The following is a 13,217-nucleotide window of genomic DNA, read 5'->3' as shown; positions in this document are numbered from 1 at the left end:
TAGATTTCTTTATAATGCTAGTATAAATGCAATACCTGTATATAATACAGCAATCTAAAATTGACCATATTTCAATCCCTGAATAGGCCTCATCTTGAATATAGGGTTCTGAACACCAGTGTCATGTACTTAACTGAATTTCTCTCTGGTTAGTGCAGGTATTTATTGTAACTAGCCATTATTGTGAAAAAAAAGGATATTCATTTTTTTCCTTCTGGGTTTGTATAATTAAAACATTAAAAGCTAAAGGTATAAGTAATCTAAAACTGGAATCGCTTTATAGAAAACTGCCTCTGTATATTTTAACATTGTCAGTCTGTAGAGGAGATTAAGATTTTATATTAATATTTCAGAGACCGGGCATATATATGAGTCTATCACCTGAACTCAGCAGAACTTACCAGAAAACATTTCTTAAATTTTCAAACAAGGTGAAGTCAAGATATGCAATAGTAAAGGAAATAAATTACTCAGTTCATTAATTATTATTAGCATTTATTTATATATAGGACCAATACTATCTGTATACTGTGCTGGGGTCCTTTTGTTAAAGGACAAACATTACCTTGGAGCTGATTTAAAAATAATAATAAGCTCTTAATGTTTCAGGCTTCACAGGTATGTTTCTCTTCTTGGTAGCCTTTGGACCCCTATATACACATGCAACATTAGATGCCTATTAGTCTCCATAAAGGTACAATTCTATGGCTTCCAATATACACAGTTTAAATGCTCAATTAATAGGGGTACCAGTACCTGCAAACCCCAACTTTTTATTTAATTTTTACCTGACCTAGAACATCCAAATAGAGGTTTTGTTTGTAAAACATCACTGAGTAGTAATACACGTCTGAGAGAACATCATCTGGCATTTAGAGGTGAATTATTTCTTCTAAAATTGTTAGAGAACAAGCTAGAGTTCTGTTAATACAATACATACATTCATTAAAACTTCTGAAAATAACCATAATTAACAAAAAAATTATACTGCATTATATGTTTTTGTATTTTGTAAGAAATCAGGCGCAGAAAACAGAAGGGCCAGTTGGATCCCAACTGGTGTGTTCATGATACAGAACAATTATATTGTGCATCCATCTGATCTGCTTGTTTTCCAACAAGGATTGAATACCACTCCTTTTGAAACACCAACTCGATACCAACTTTTGGACACATTCCTGGAGATATGCTTTGCAAACCAGTCTTCTGTGTAATCCAGTCCCGCAAATAAGTAACCCTTGTATAAACCCCAGGTTTATTTACTTTGGCACAGCATTCACCAAAAGTCACAATTCCAATGAGATGCCATGATAAGGCATTAACTTTTCCTGCAACAAGAGGACCTCCAGAATCTCCTTTGTTAAGAAAATGAAGAGTATAACTTGGTTACAAGTGCTGATAATAAATATATGCCTATACATTACTTTAAATATAAGTGTGCTATCACTTTAATAGAAGTGTAATCAATTTAATAGGGATGCTTGCTAATTTGTTTTGGCAAAATGTGAATTAATAAAATGGTGGCTAAAATAATCTCCATGTGAATTTTTAAGTGTCTGTAGATTGTTATTTCTAGGCCATTAGTGGGGGCACTAGATAAGACATTTGTTTATGCCATTGTCAATTGGTATTTACAAACTAATGTAAAGTTAAAGGTCCACTATAGTACAATTTGGTAAACCATAAAATAAAGCACTTGCCACACAATAAAATGTTTCTGTTTGTATCTTTATACTACTACAAATTGCATAATGTTGAAGAAATATTGCCTTCATCTGTCCAGAACTTAAAGATCACATCACTATTGATTTTCAGATGAAGTCTAAGGGTTTTGATCTACTGGGCTCATGTACAAATACATTTAGAAGTTTGCACATTATGCCTTCGAAAGATAAAGCTCTAGGACTCACCTGACAAGAATCAATTTTCCCATGCACATATCCAGCACACAACATTGATGGCCATATCATACTTTCATACATCTCGGAAGTGTTGCAGGTCCCTGTACCAATGATCCTGACCTCAGCTTCTCTCAATGTAATAGATACAGACCCTAAACAAATAACAAAATGACACAATCAAATATTTTAAACCATATGGATATTTAAAAAAGCTTATCAGGCTCTGATATATTGGAGAAAATAGTAGAGAACCTCCCTAACATGTCTAGGAGTACCATTCTGGCTTCCTATACAAACAAATGCTATACTATTCATTGCTCTATGCAGATTTGTTTGCTACTTATGATGATTATTTAGCATTCTGTGATAAAACAGCTTTTTGTTAGTCTGGCAATTTTCTACAATATACATATCCAGAAAGCTCTAAATTAGGCCATCTCCCATATACTCCATTTAATCAAATCCAAATCAGATTTTGAAAAAATTATTTCCTTTTTCTTTGTAATAATAAAACAGTACCTTGTACTTGATCCCAACTAAGATATAATCCTATACAATCCTATTGGGTTTATTTATGCTGAAATGATTTGTAGCAGATTTAAGATATGGTAATCCAAATTACAGAAGGACCCCTTAACCAGAAGATCCCAGGCCCCAAGTATTCAAGATAATATATCCTATACCTGTACAATTGTCTGTTACTGACTGAATATCTTTTACAGAAACCTAGGTGAGCAGGAAACACAAGCTTATGCCCCATTCTGCCTTTAGGCTGTCAACTCTTTTTAGCAGGGCCCTTTTTAACTCTTGTATTGGTTTTATTTGTGTGTGTAATCTGTAAATTCGATGGACAAACCAGCTATTTTACAGCACTCTGGAATATGTCATTATTATCATCATTATGTCTGGCAGTACAAAAGTAGGGGTAATGTAAAAATGTAAACATTTTTTTTTACTTATTGGGGCACATTTATGAAACTCTTGTGTGGTTTCTTAATCCGAATAGCCCAATTCGTGTGAATCTGTTTCCTCTTTTCACCTAAAACTTGCCAAGGTTTTTATTTTTTGGTCAAGGAAAAGAATAACCCAATTTGCACTAATCAGGCTATTCAGATGAAGAAACCACACAAGAATTTGTTAACACCCACATGGTTTCGAGATACAAATGCTCAAGCTCGAAGGATACGAATGCTTGAACTGTCATAAATATGCCCCTTTGGTTTTATCGTAGCACCATCAATGTGTATTCTGCTACAAACCTCCTTCTGAAGGTGTCCCCCATCCAGTGATATAACATAGTGTGCCATCAGGAAAGATATTGGATATCTTTGGTAGACAAACTGGTCCAATATATCTTGAAACGACGCGGGTGTTAACAAATTCTTGTGTGGTTTCTTCATCTGAATAGCCTGATTAGTGCAAATTGGGTTATTCTTTACCTCGACCAAAAAATTAAAAAAATTATTTTTTTGCTTAGAGAAATGTGTTAGGTGGTAGAGCATCTGAGAGGCATGAGGCAATCAACAAGAAAGGTTTTGTGTGACTTAGGTCTTGAGGAAAACTGTATAGGCAAAATGTTGTCATGTTATCATTTTCTTTTCTATCCTACCAATGAGGTGTCAAATGCAAAAAACAACCTCCAATGCCTTCTGAGAAAGAAGAAAGAGCTGTTCAACCACATACCCAAATGTCACATGCAACCTTCCAGATTTAATTGCTTTATGAGTTAATTGGCTGCCAAAAACTAATTGCAGAAAGACAACTTTAATGGTCACAAAGATGTCATTGACTTAAAAAATTTTACAGAATGAAAAGCAAAAAGTAAATTGCATTAATAAATATGGGATAGAGTGGGCCATAGCCAACATAAATAATAATCCAGGATTTAGAACTGCTAGGCAGCAGTATAGCATAGCTCAGCAAGAGGGCAGTATGTGTTTAAAATTAGGTTGCGAGAGGGCAGGTTGGGGTTGAGTGCAGGCTGGCTTTTTGTCAACTTCACTACTGTATTCAATACACACCTGTACTGCTCTGTTCTGGCATCTGAGTGGTTGTGATAGTCATTCTGATCAAGCTGGGAGCTGAAAATACAAGTGCAAAAGCAAACATTACTAAGGTAAAAGTACAAGCAATTGCAGCCTACTTATCAGTTTAATCAATAGGATTTACCTCTTTTAATATGGTTGCCTTTTAATAAGTATGTTGTATTACATAAAACACCAAATTCCCTCCTAGCTAGTTGTTCCCAGGTTGTTACTGTATTTTTGTTAGAGGATGGGTAAACCCATAACCTCACACACCTGTACTGCTCTATTCTGGCATCAGAGTGGTGGCGGAAGTTGTTTCGATCAAGCTGGGAGCTGGAAATACAAGTGCAAAAGCAAACATTACTAAGGAAAAGTACAAACAATTGTAGGCTACTTATTAGTTTAACCAGTAGGATTAACTTCTTTAATATGGTTACCTGTCAGTAAGTAAGTATGTTGTATTATATATATTTATTGACAGGCAACCATATTAAAGAGGCATGTTGTATGACATAAAACACCAAATTCCCTACTAGCTTGTTCTCCAAGATATAATTTTCTACATTTCTTTTAGAGGATGGGCAAACCCAGAACCTCCCAAATAGCCAACAGTAATCTAGCCTTAATACTCTTTTAATATGCCAATGTGCCTACTAAATCAAAACTTGGGAACCATTACTTAGGCAGAAGTCCCTGGTTATGATTAGGTGTTATCCAATATTCCCTTCTGGAGAACACAATAAAGCTGTAATATTCTGGCAGAATTGGCTGTGCCAATAATGGCCTGGCCAAGCCAATTAAGCCTTGGCTATATGTAAACTTAATCATTGTGGCCATATGACACATATGACAATGTTAATAGTTACATAGGGTAAAAAAAAGACCAAAGTCCATCAAGTCCAACACATCCAAGTAAACCCAGCACACACAACCCACACCTACCAATCTATACACTTACATACATAAACTATATATACAACCACTAATACTAACTGTAGATATTAGTATCACAATAGCCTTGGATATTCTGCTTTTTCAAAAACTTATCCAGGCCCCTCTTAAAGACATTAACAGAATCTTCCATTACCACATCTCTAGGAAGGGCATTCCACAACCTCACTGCCCTCACCGTGAAAAACAACCTACGCTGCTTCAAATGGAAGCTCCGTTCCTCTAATCTAAAGGGGTGACCTCTGGTGCGTTGATTGTTTTTATGGGAAAAAAGAACACCCCCTATCTGCTTATAATCCCCTCTAATGTACTTGTACAGAGTAATCATGTCCCCTCGCAAGCGCCTCTTGAATTAGACAGCATGTTATCTACAAAAACCCCTAGATCCTTCTCCATTAAGGAAACCCCCAACACACTAGCATTCAGTAGATAGTTCGCGTTTATATTATTTCTACCAAAATGCATAACTTTGCACTTGTCAACATTGAACCTCATTTTCCAGTTTGCTGCCCAATTTTCCAATTTTGTCAAATCGCTCTGCAAAGTGGCAGCATCCTGCATGGAACTTATAGTTTTGCACAATTTAGTGTCATCAGCAAAAATAGATACAGTACTCTCTATGCCCACCTCCAGGTCATTAATAAACAAGTTAAAAAGCAAAGGACCAAGGACTGACCCCTGCGGTACTCCACTAACCACACTGGTCCAATTAGAAAATGTTCCATTTACCACCACTCTTTGTACTCTATCCTTCAGCCAGTTCTCTATCCAATTACAAATATTATGTTCTAGGCCAATATTCCTTAATTTGATCATTAATAGTGATGGGCGAAAAGTTTTCGCCAGGCATGGATTCGCGGCGAATTTCCGCGTTACGCCATTGGCGGATTGTTTCGCGAAACGGATGAAAAATTTCGCCGCGGAAAAATTCGCAGCACGTCCAAAAATTGTCGCCGGCATCAAAAAAGAATAGTCGCGGACGACAAAATAATAGCCGCGGGCGACGAAACAATAGCGCGCGACAAAATAATAGCCACGGGCGACGAAACAAGAGCCGCGCGACGAAACAAGAGCCGCGCGATGACGAAACAAGAGCCGCACGACAAAACAATAGCCGCGGGCGACGAAACAAGAGCCGCGCGACGAAACAAGAGCCGCGGGCGACGAAACAAGAGCCGCGGGCGACGAAACAATAGCCGCGGGAGACGAAACAAGAGCCGCGCGACGAAACAAGAGCCGCGCGACGAAACAAGAGCCGCGGGCGACGAAACAAGAGCCGCGGGCGACGAAACAAGAGCCGCGGGCGACAAAACAATAGCCGCGGGAGACGAAACAATAGCCGCGCGAAAAAATAATAGCCGCGGGCGACAATTTTTTTTGTCGCACGACATTTTTGCCGTTTCGAGAATTTTTCGCCGTTTCGCGGATCTTTTCAAAGATTCGCGAATTTTTCGGCGAAGCGAAACAGAACAGATTCGCTCATCACTAATCATTAACCTTCTGTGAGGTACAGTATCAAATGCTAGTTAATAGCTAACTACAACTGTAAGGGCAAAGACACACAGAGCTACTTAGTAGCAGCTACTTGTCACAGCTTCTAAACTCCAGAAAATACCCTGCCATAGACAATACTGAGAATTGCCTCTGCTAAAACACACATAGAGACATTTTTTTTAGTAGTTGTAACAAGTAGCTGCTACTAGTAGCTCTGTGTGTCTTCACCCTGAGAGATAGAGAGTTTTATAATTCTGCCACCCCAGCAAGGTTTCATAGAGGAGTTAATGCTCTAGTAGGAAACTTGCCAGTTAGAGCCACAGCAGTTATTAAAGGGTAGTCAGTAGTGTCCTGGCTCTAAGTCCAATACCAGGGAAAGGGAGATGTGATTAGCCCTACTGGTAAGGAGGTACCAATGACTAAGAGTCAAAGATAAAGGAGAGGACATCTGAGACCTACAAGACTCTCTCATTCTTTGAGAACTTGCACCCCTGGGATTTTACTTCAGGGCTGTGGGGCTTTTTGCTTAATGCCTATCAGGAACTCACTAAATTGCATATGAAACAATTTGTACACAATTCACCAGCGTGGACACATATAAGCATCCACTTTGGTAAGTCACATGCAAGTTGTAGCATACATTCTTTGTAGTGTTAAGGCATTGGCATATTATTCAATGTTTTTTTTTTCTGGTAACTTCAGACTGGTGTGAATTTTTGGGCTCCCTTGCATCCACTGGGTCTAAAGGAGAAGGAAAGTAATTTTGGCATTTTACTGACAATAGATTTGCCTACATTAGTACCACCTAAGGACACTATATTTATTCTGCAGAAAGCTTTACCATACATGAGTAAAGAGCCCTAGAAGCTCCCTCCATTTGTTTAAGATTGCAGCTGTCATTTTAGCTTGGTCTTCCTAGCTTTCTGCTGCAGCTCTAGAGTCTGGCAGCTCACACATTCTTAAGGGAGGGGGGATTGAGTGTTATGAATTCTTAAGGGAGCAGGAGAAGTGAGAGAGGAGAGAGCTGCGCAGACTCTGGTCCTGGGAATGAAGGATTTTTCTGAGAGAGAAGTCAGATACCCTAAGAACATGTTTACAAAAAAGGAGACAAGAAATCCTGTGATTCTTTTGATAGAGGACTCAGTGCAGCTTTTCTTTGATTGCTTATGGCTGTAACATTCAGATGGAAATCATAGGATATAGCCCTACAAAGGTCCCCCCACAATACATGAGCAGATTTTATAATTATCTGGGCAAAATTTCCTAACATGTCTAATCGACTAAGCCACCAATCACCATGGTACGAAAATTATTCGGACGATAAGTCCATACGCGGTACGAAAATGGTACAATTATACCTGTGCGTGTATGGCCAGCTTAAGGGAGTCCTTTAAATACTAGTGAATACAATAGTAAAAGAGCCACTGAATATATACACACCTAAAAGGGTCTGTACATGAGTTGTTGCAGTAGCTGAAGTAGTTGCAGTATTCTTCATAGGACCTTTAAAGGGGATATATACCATACATTTTTACAATGCACTAAACCATCTAAAATAATGTAAAATAGAAGGAAGTGCTTTTATTTTAATACCTTTGGGTTCAAATATGTCCATAACTGCTTGAAAACTGTGCTCTACCCAGACCCTTTGCCAGGTTCCAGTTTAGATTCTTCAGTATGTGCCTGGGGCCGCCAGCCCTGCAGAGCTACTTAAAGTGCAGTGAATATGCATAGAGTAGGTGGGGCTTAGTGATGTCACAGGCAGTCCATTTCTGTTCTACTTGCTCCTCTCTCCCCCCGCATCAGCACAAGCAGAGAGACACAGAAGGAGGGGGAGGGGTTTTTCCTGCTACTGCTGAGTAAAGCCTGTCAGTCAGTGCTGTGACCACTTCCTGTGGGAGACTGAAGAGACACTCCCATGTCTCACTTGGCTCTGGCTTCTGATTAGAGAGGTTCTCTATGCAGCTCTCATATAATGGCAGTTTTAGGAGGTAAAATGCTTTCAAAACCTCTTTCTTTCTGCATCATTTAGCATTTTGAGGATGAATGTTATAACTGAATATAAACTTTATATAAAATGTCTCCTTTAAATGCAAGCAAAAGGGACGTTAGTTGTGGATTAATCCAATGTATAGTGTAAACTCTTTGTTATGCCATTAGGTAAGGGTCAAAACAGGTCTGAAATCTCATGTCCTCTATGACAACTGTTCTGTATCTTTACATATAGTGGACCAATGAGCCAATAAAATACTATTATATAAAATGATGGTCTCATGCAATGTCCCTGGAGGTCCAAGAGCATATTAATTGTGACCCCTATTTTTTTTAGGTAGGACTGGATTTTTTTTGTCTCTTACACTTAAAGCAATGGCAATTTATGTATTTTTATCAGTCATGTATTTTCCTTCCTAATTATGATATGTTAAATGCAAAAAATCAACCTCTATGCTTTTGAATCATCTTCCAAGGTAGGGCTGTTCAACTGCACACCCAAATACCACATTCTGCCCAACAGAATTATTAAAATTCCTCGTATGCATAATTTTAATCCAGTCAACAAACATATGCTGTATGATTAATGACTGTCAAGAACTGCTGGGAAGCATTTTGTATAGTATGTATGGATTGTACAGTGCCTATGGAACAGCCTACCCAACTTATAAACTATAGGCAGTTTGCCACTGTGATTTTTTCCAGACTGTTGCATCTCGAAAGGAAAGAATGTTTGTGGCAAATGCCAATGCTGCCAATCACTATCTTAAATGAAAAGTTTCTAGTCTTATTATGAAAAAAAACAAAAAGTTGTATACACATAAGGATTTAAATTATAAATAATAGTCTCTCTCCAGTCCAAGATGTGGCTAACATACTGTAAATAATAATCCAGGCTGAAGGTTTACTGAGGAATTATCTAAGCATAGCATACCAATATCATAGGAATAGGCTCTGCAGCAAGAGTGCAGTACTAATTTCAAGAGTCTCTTCCCATCTTCCCATCAAACCTAATGTTGAAGTAAAGCACTGGTGCTGTGCTTTAATATCTATGAGATTATCATTTGTTATTCTTGAGTTATTTAATCTCTTCTGTACAGTGGCACGCTAATATTGTGCATATATACATATCTAATAAATTGCCTTTTTTAAACTAATATTCTAAATTCATTTGGCTTGTTACAGTATTTAATACACACCTATACTGCTCTCCTTTGGCATCTGAGTGGTGGTGGTAGCTGTGATCATGTTCGAAGCTGAAAATACAAGTGCAAAAGCAAACATTACTAAGGAAAAGTACAAGCAAAGTAAAAGGCTACTTATCAGTTAATCAACAGAATTTACCTCTAATATTGTTGCCTGTCAATAAGTATATTCTATTACAAAACACAGCTTGTTGTTCTCTAGGTTGTTACTTAGTACATTTCTGTTAAAATGCAGGCAACCCCATAACAGGCCACATATCCAGGGGTAGTCTGGCCTTTACACACGTAATTTTATAGCATGTCAACTTGTCTGCCTAATTAAAACGTGGACACTGTCATTTTGGAAGAAACCCCTGGCTCAGTTTAGGCGCTATCCAATCTTCCCTTCTGGCAGAAAACATAAAACTGTAATTTGCTGACAGAAATGGCTGTGGCTTTAGGCAAAGCAACCATAGGCAGATGCCTAGAGTATCCCCAGAGAGAGGCCTTAGTTGGACGGTGATTATATGTTGGTATGAAAAAAGACATTTGGGAAATGCTGCACAATACTGTGATCCAGCTGTAAAATAAATTAAATAATTAACAGATCCTGTCTGACAAAGTGTTGGTAAAAGAACAAGACATAGAAGTCTGCTAAATGTGAGATGATGGCTAAACAAAAACTTTGGAAAATGCAAGACTGATTGATAATTAGCTTTAAACAGTCTATTACATTAAGTTGAAAATAAAAGGAAAGACATGAGTGGTTGCTATTAGCATCTACATTTGTACAAATTATTCATAAATGAGCCCAGCTCAAACCTTTGAGCAGTAGGTTAAGTAACCTCACCTACAAATTGTACCATACTTGTTGACATAGCACATTAAATATATATTTTACAAATACCAATGGTGTAAGTGCTGGAACACTTAGAAACCATCCTCAGAGAACATGTGTCCCTAGGAGTTCAGAGAAAAAAGGTAAGTACAGGAATCTCCTATGATTTGTGCCTCCTGTCACTCCCTAACCAGCATTTTTGATTGATGCAAAAAGCTAGTGGTATGTCCAAGGTCCTCTGATTTTTATGAATATAGTGCTGTATTTATAAGACAGAGTTCATAGAAGTTATTCTGGAAGCGCAAATAGCTGTATATTCAGGCAAAACTTTGATGCAGGGTGCAAATTGTAAATAATGGGGCTTTGTAACACTTTGTAACGCACTTTGTATCCTAACCTACATTTTTAAAATAAGGCAATAAACTATAAATACTAGATATGGGACTTATCTAGAATCTTTATTACTGGTCTTTGGATAAGAGGTTTTACCATAATTTGGGCCACCATACTGTAAGACTACTAAAATTCATTTAAAGATCAAATTGATTTTATAGATCAATATTGTGATTACATTTACTGATACTGTAATATTGGCAAATATATATTCACAAATCTATCATGAGTGTGTGTATTTGTGTAATTTCCCCACAATACTAAAACATATGAAAGTAACACCATATTTTTCATGTTGTCTATTAATATCTCCTTGACAAAACCAGTGGATACATTGTAGCTCACAGTATGAGAGATGTAGAACATCAGCACAAATACTGGTATAACACTCCCAGAGCTTCAAAAGAACAATGTAACTATATAAGGACATTTTTTATGTATTGTTTATGTATAGGCTTCATTGAAGGGGTTGTTTACCTTCAATGTCCATATCATTTTAAACCACCAACAATGCTCTTAGCATGTTAAAAAATACATTAAAAAAGGCCACTGTAAAAGCTACTTTTTATTCCTGTTAAATCAATCCTTCTGTCTCTCTGATTAGTTTTTGGAAAGGAAGGGAGTGGCCTATGTTGAACCTGACACACTGAGAACTTCCTATATGCTTACATTATCACGTCCAGGCTTTGCCCTTGTTTTTTTCTCATTGGACCAATTAATTGGTTGCTTGTGCACTCTAACCAGTTGCATAAATTAAAAGGTCATTGTATAATTTTAATGGCATAGGTAAACAGACTTAGCATATCACAAATCTAACATACTGTTATGGTCAGACTGAGGTGTAAATTATGCATCTTTTTCTACATTTTTGCAGTAGGGTTATTCATTACAGTTAACTTGTCCATGGCTAAAGTAGTCTACTTACAGGCTCAGATGTGTGGAAAGGCCGCAAAGGCCTGGCGTAGGGCAGCATGATTTTAGCTGTACCTAGTTCCTATGGACACATTTAGTACTAGGTGCTTGGGAATTCAGACAGTTTTTAAAACTGAGCCAGTCACCAGTGCCCCTATATAAATCACATCTCTACCCAGTTTCTTCTTTGCTCCTTCTCCCCTGTGACTGAAGAGGAAATCTTGAAACTTTTGGCTTCCTCTCACCTTACTACCTGCCCACTTGATACCATTCTGTCCAAACTTCTCTGCAATGCTAATCCCTTTCTAATCAAAGCCTTGACTCATCTCTACTGGAATCTTTCCCTTACCTCTTTCTGTTGTGGTTCCTCGAGGCTCTGTCCTGGGCCACTTATTGGAAAAATAATCATTGCCACCTCTCTGCTGATGATACTCCGATCTATTTCTCCTCTCCTGACCTCAACCCAGAGCGCTTAACTCACATTTCTTCCTACATGTCTGCTATTTTTACTTGAATGTCCCGATACTACCTTAAATTAAACCTCAAAGAATTGGTTCTGTTTCGCCCATCCAATACCCATAACCTCCCAGAGGTATCTTTGTCATAGTTAACAATTCCACTATTACCTCTTCTCCCCAGGCCCAGTGTGTTGGGCTTGTTCTGGATTCTAGGGTTCTCAGTGGGGTCCCTCAGGGTTCTGTACTGGGTCCACTTTTGTTTAACTTGTTCATAAATGACTTAGGGGAGGGTATTATAAGTAATGTATCAGTGTTTGCAGATGACACAAAACTCTGCAGACCAGTCAATTCTATCCAGGATGTGGCATCCTTGGAGCAGGATCTTGGCCAACTGGCAATCTGGGTGGCTAAGTGGCAGATGAGATTTAATGTGGATAAATGTAAGGTCATGCACCTGGGATGTAAAAATATGCAAGCCACTTATACCCTTAATGGGACTGCACTAGGCAAATCCATAATGGAGAAGGACCTTTGAGTCCTTGTAGATAATAAACTTGACTGTAGCAAGCAATGCCAGGCAGCAGCTGCAAGGGCAAACAAGGTTTTGAGCTGTATTAAAAGGGGTATAGATTCACGGAGGAGGGTGTTATTCTTCCCCTTTACAGAGCGCTGGTAAGGCCCCATCTAGAATATGCTGTTCAGTTTTGGTCTCCAGTGCTCAAACGGGACATTGAATTAGAGAGGGTCCAGAGAAGGGCAACTAAGCTGGTAAAGGGTATGAAACGTCTCAGTTATGCAGAAAGACTGGCCAAGTTGGGTTTGTTTACACTGGAGAAGAGGCGCTTAAGAGGTGACATGATAACTATGTATAAATATATAAGGGGATCATATAATAACCTCTCTAATGCTTTATTTAACAGTAGGTCCTGCCAACAGACACAAGGGCACCCACTCCATTTAGAAGAAGGGAGGTTCTGTTTATTTTATTTTTTACTGTGAGAGCTGTGAAGTTGTGGAATTCCCTCCTCGAATCAGTCGTACTGGCTGATACATTATATAGCTTTAAG

The sequence above is a fragment of the Xenopus tropicalis genome, chromosome 1 (assembly GCF_000004195.4).
Source record: "Xenopus tropicalis strain Nigerian chromosome 1, UCB_Xtro_10.0, whole genome shotgun sequence".
Lineage (NCBI taxonomy): Eukaryota > Metazoa > Chordata > Amphibia > Anura > Pipidae > Xenopus > Xenopus tropicalis.
The sequence above is the reverse complement of the archived record's forward strand: the minus strand, read 5'-3'. Positions refer to the sequence as shown.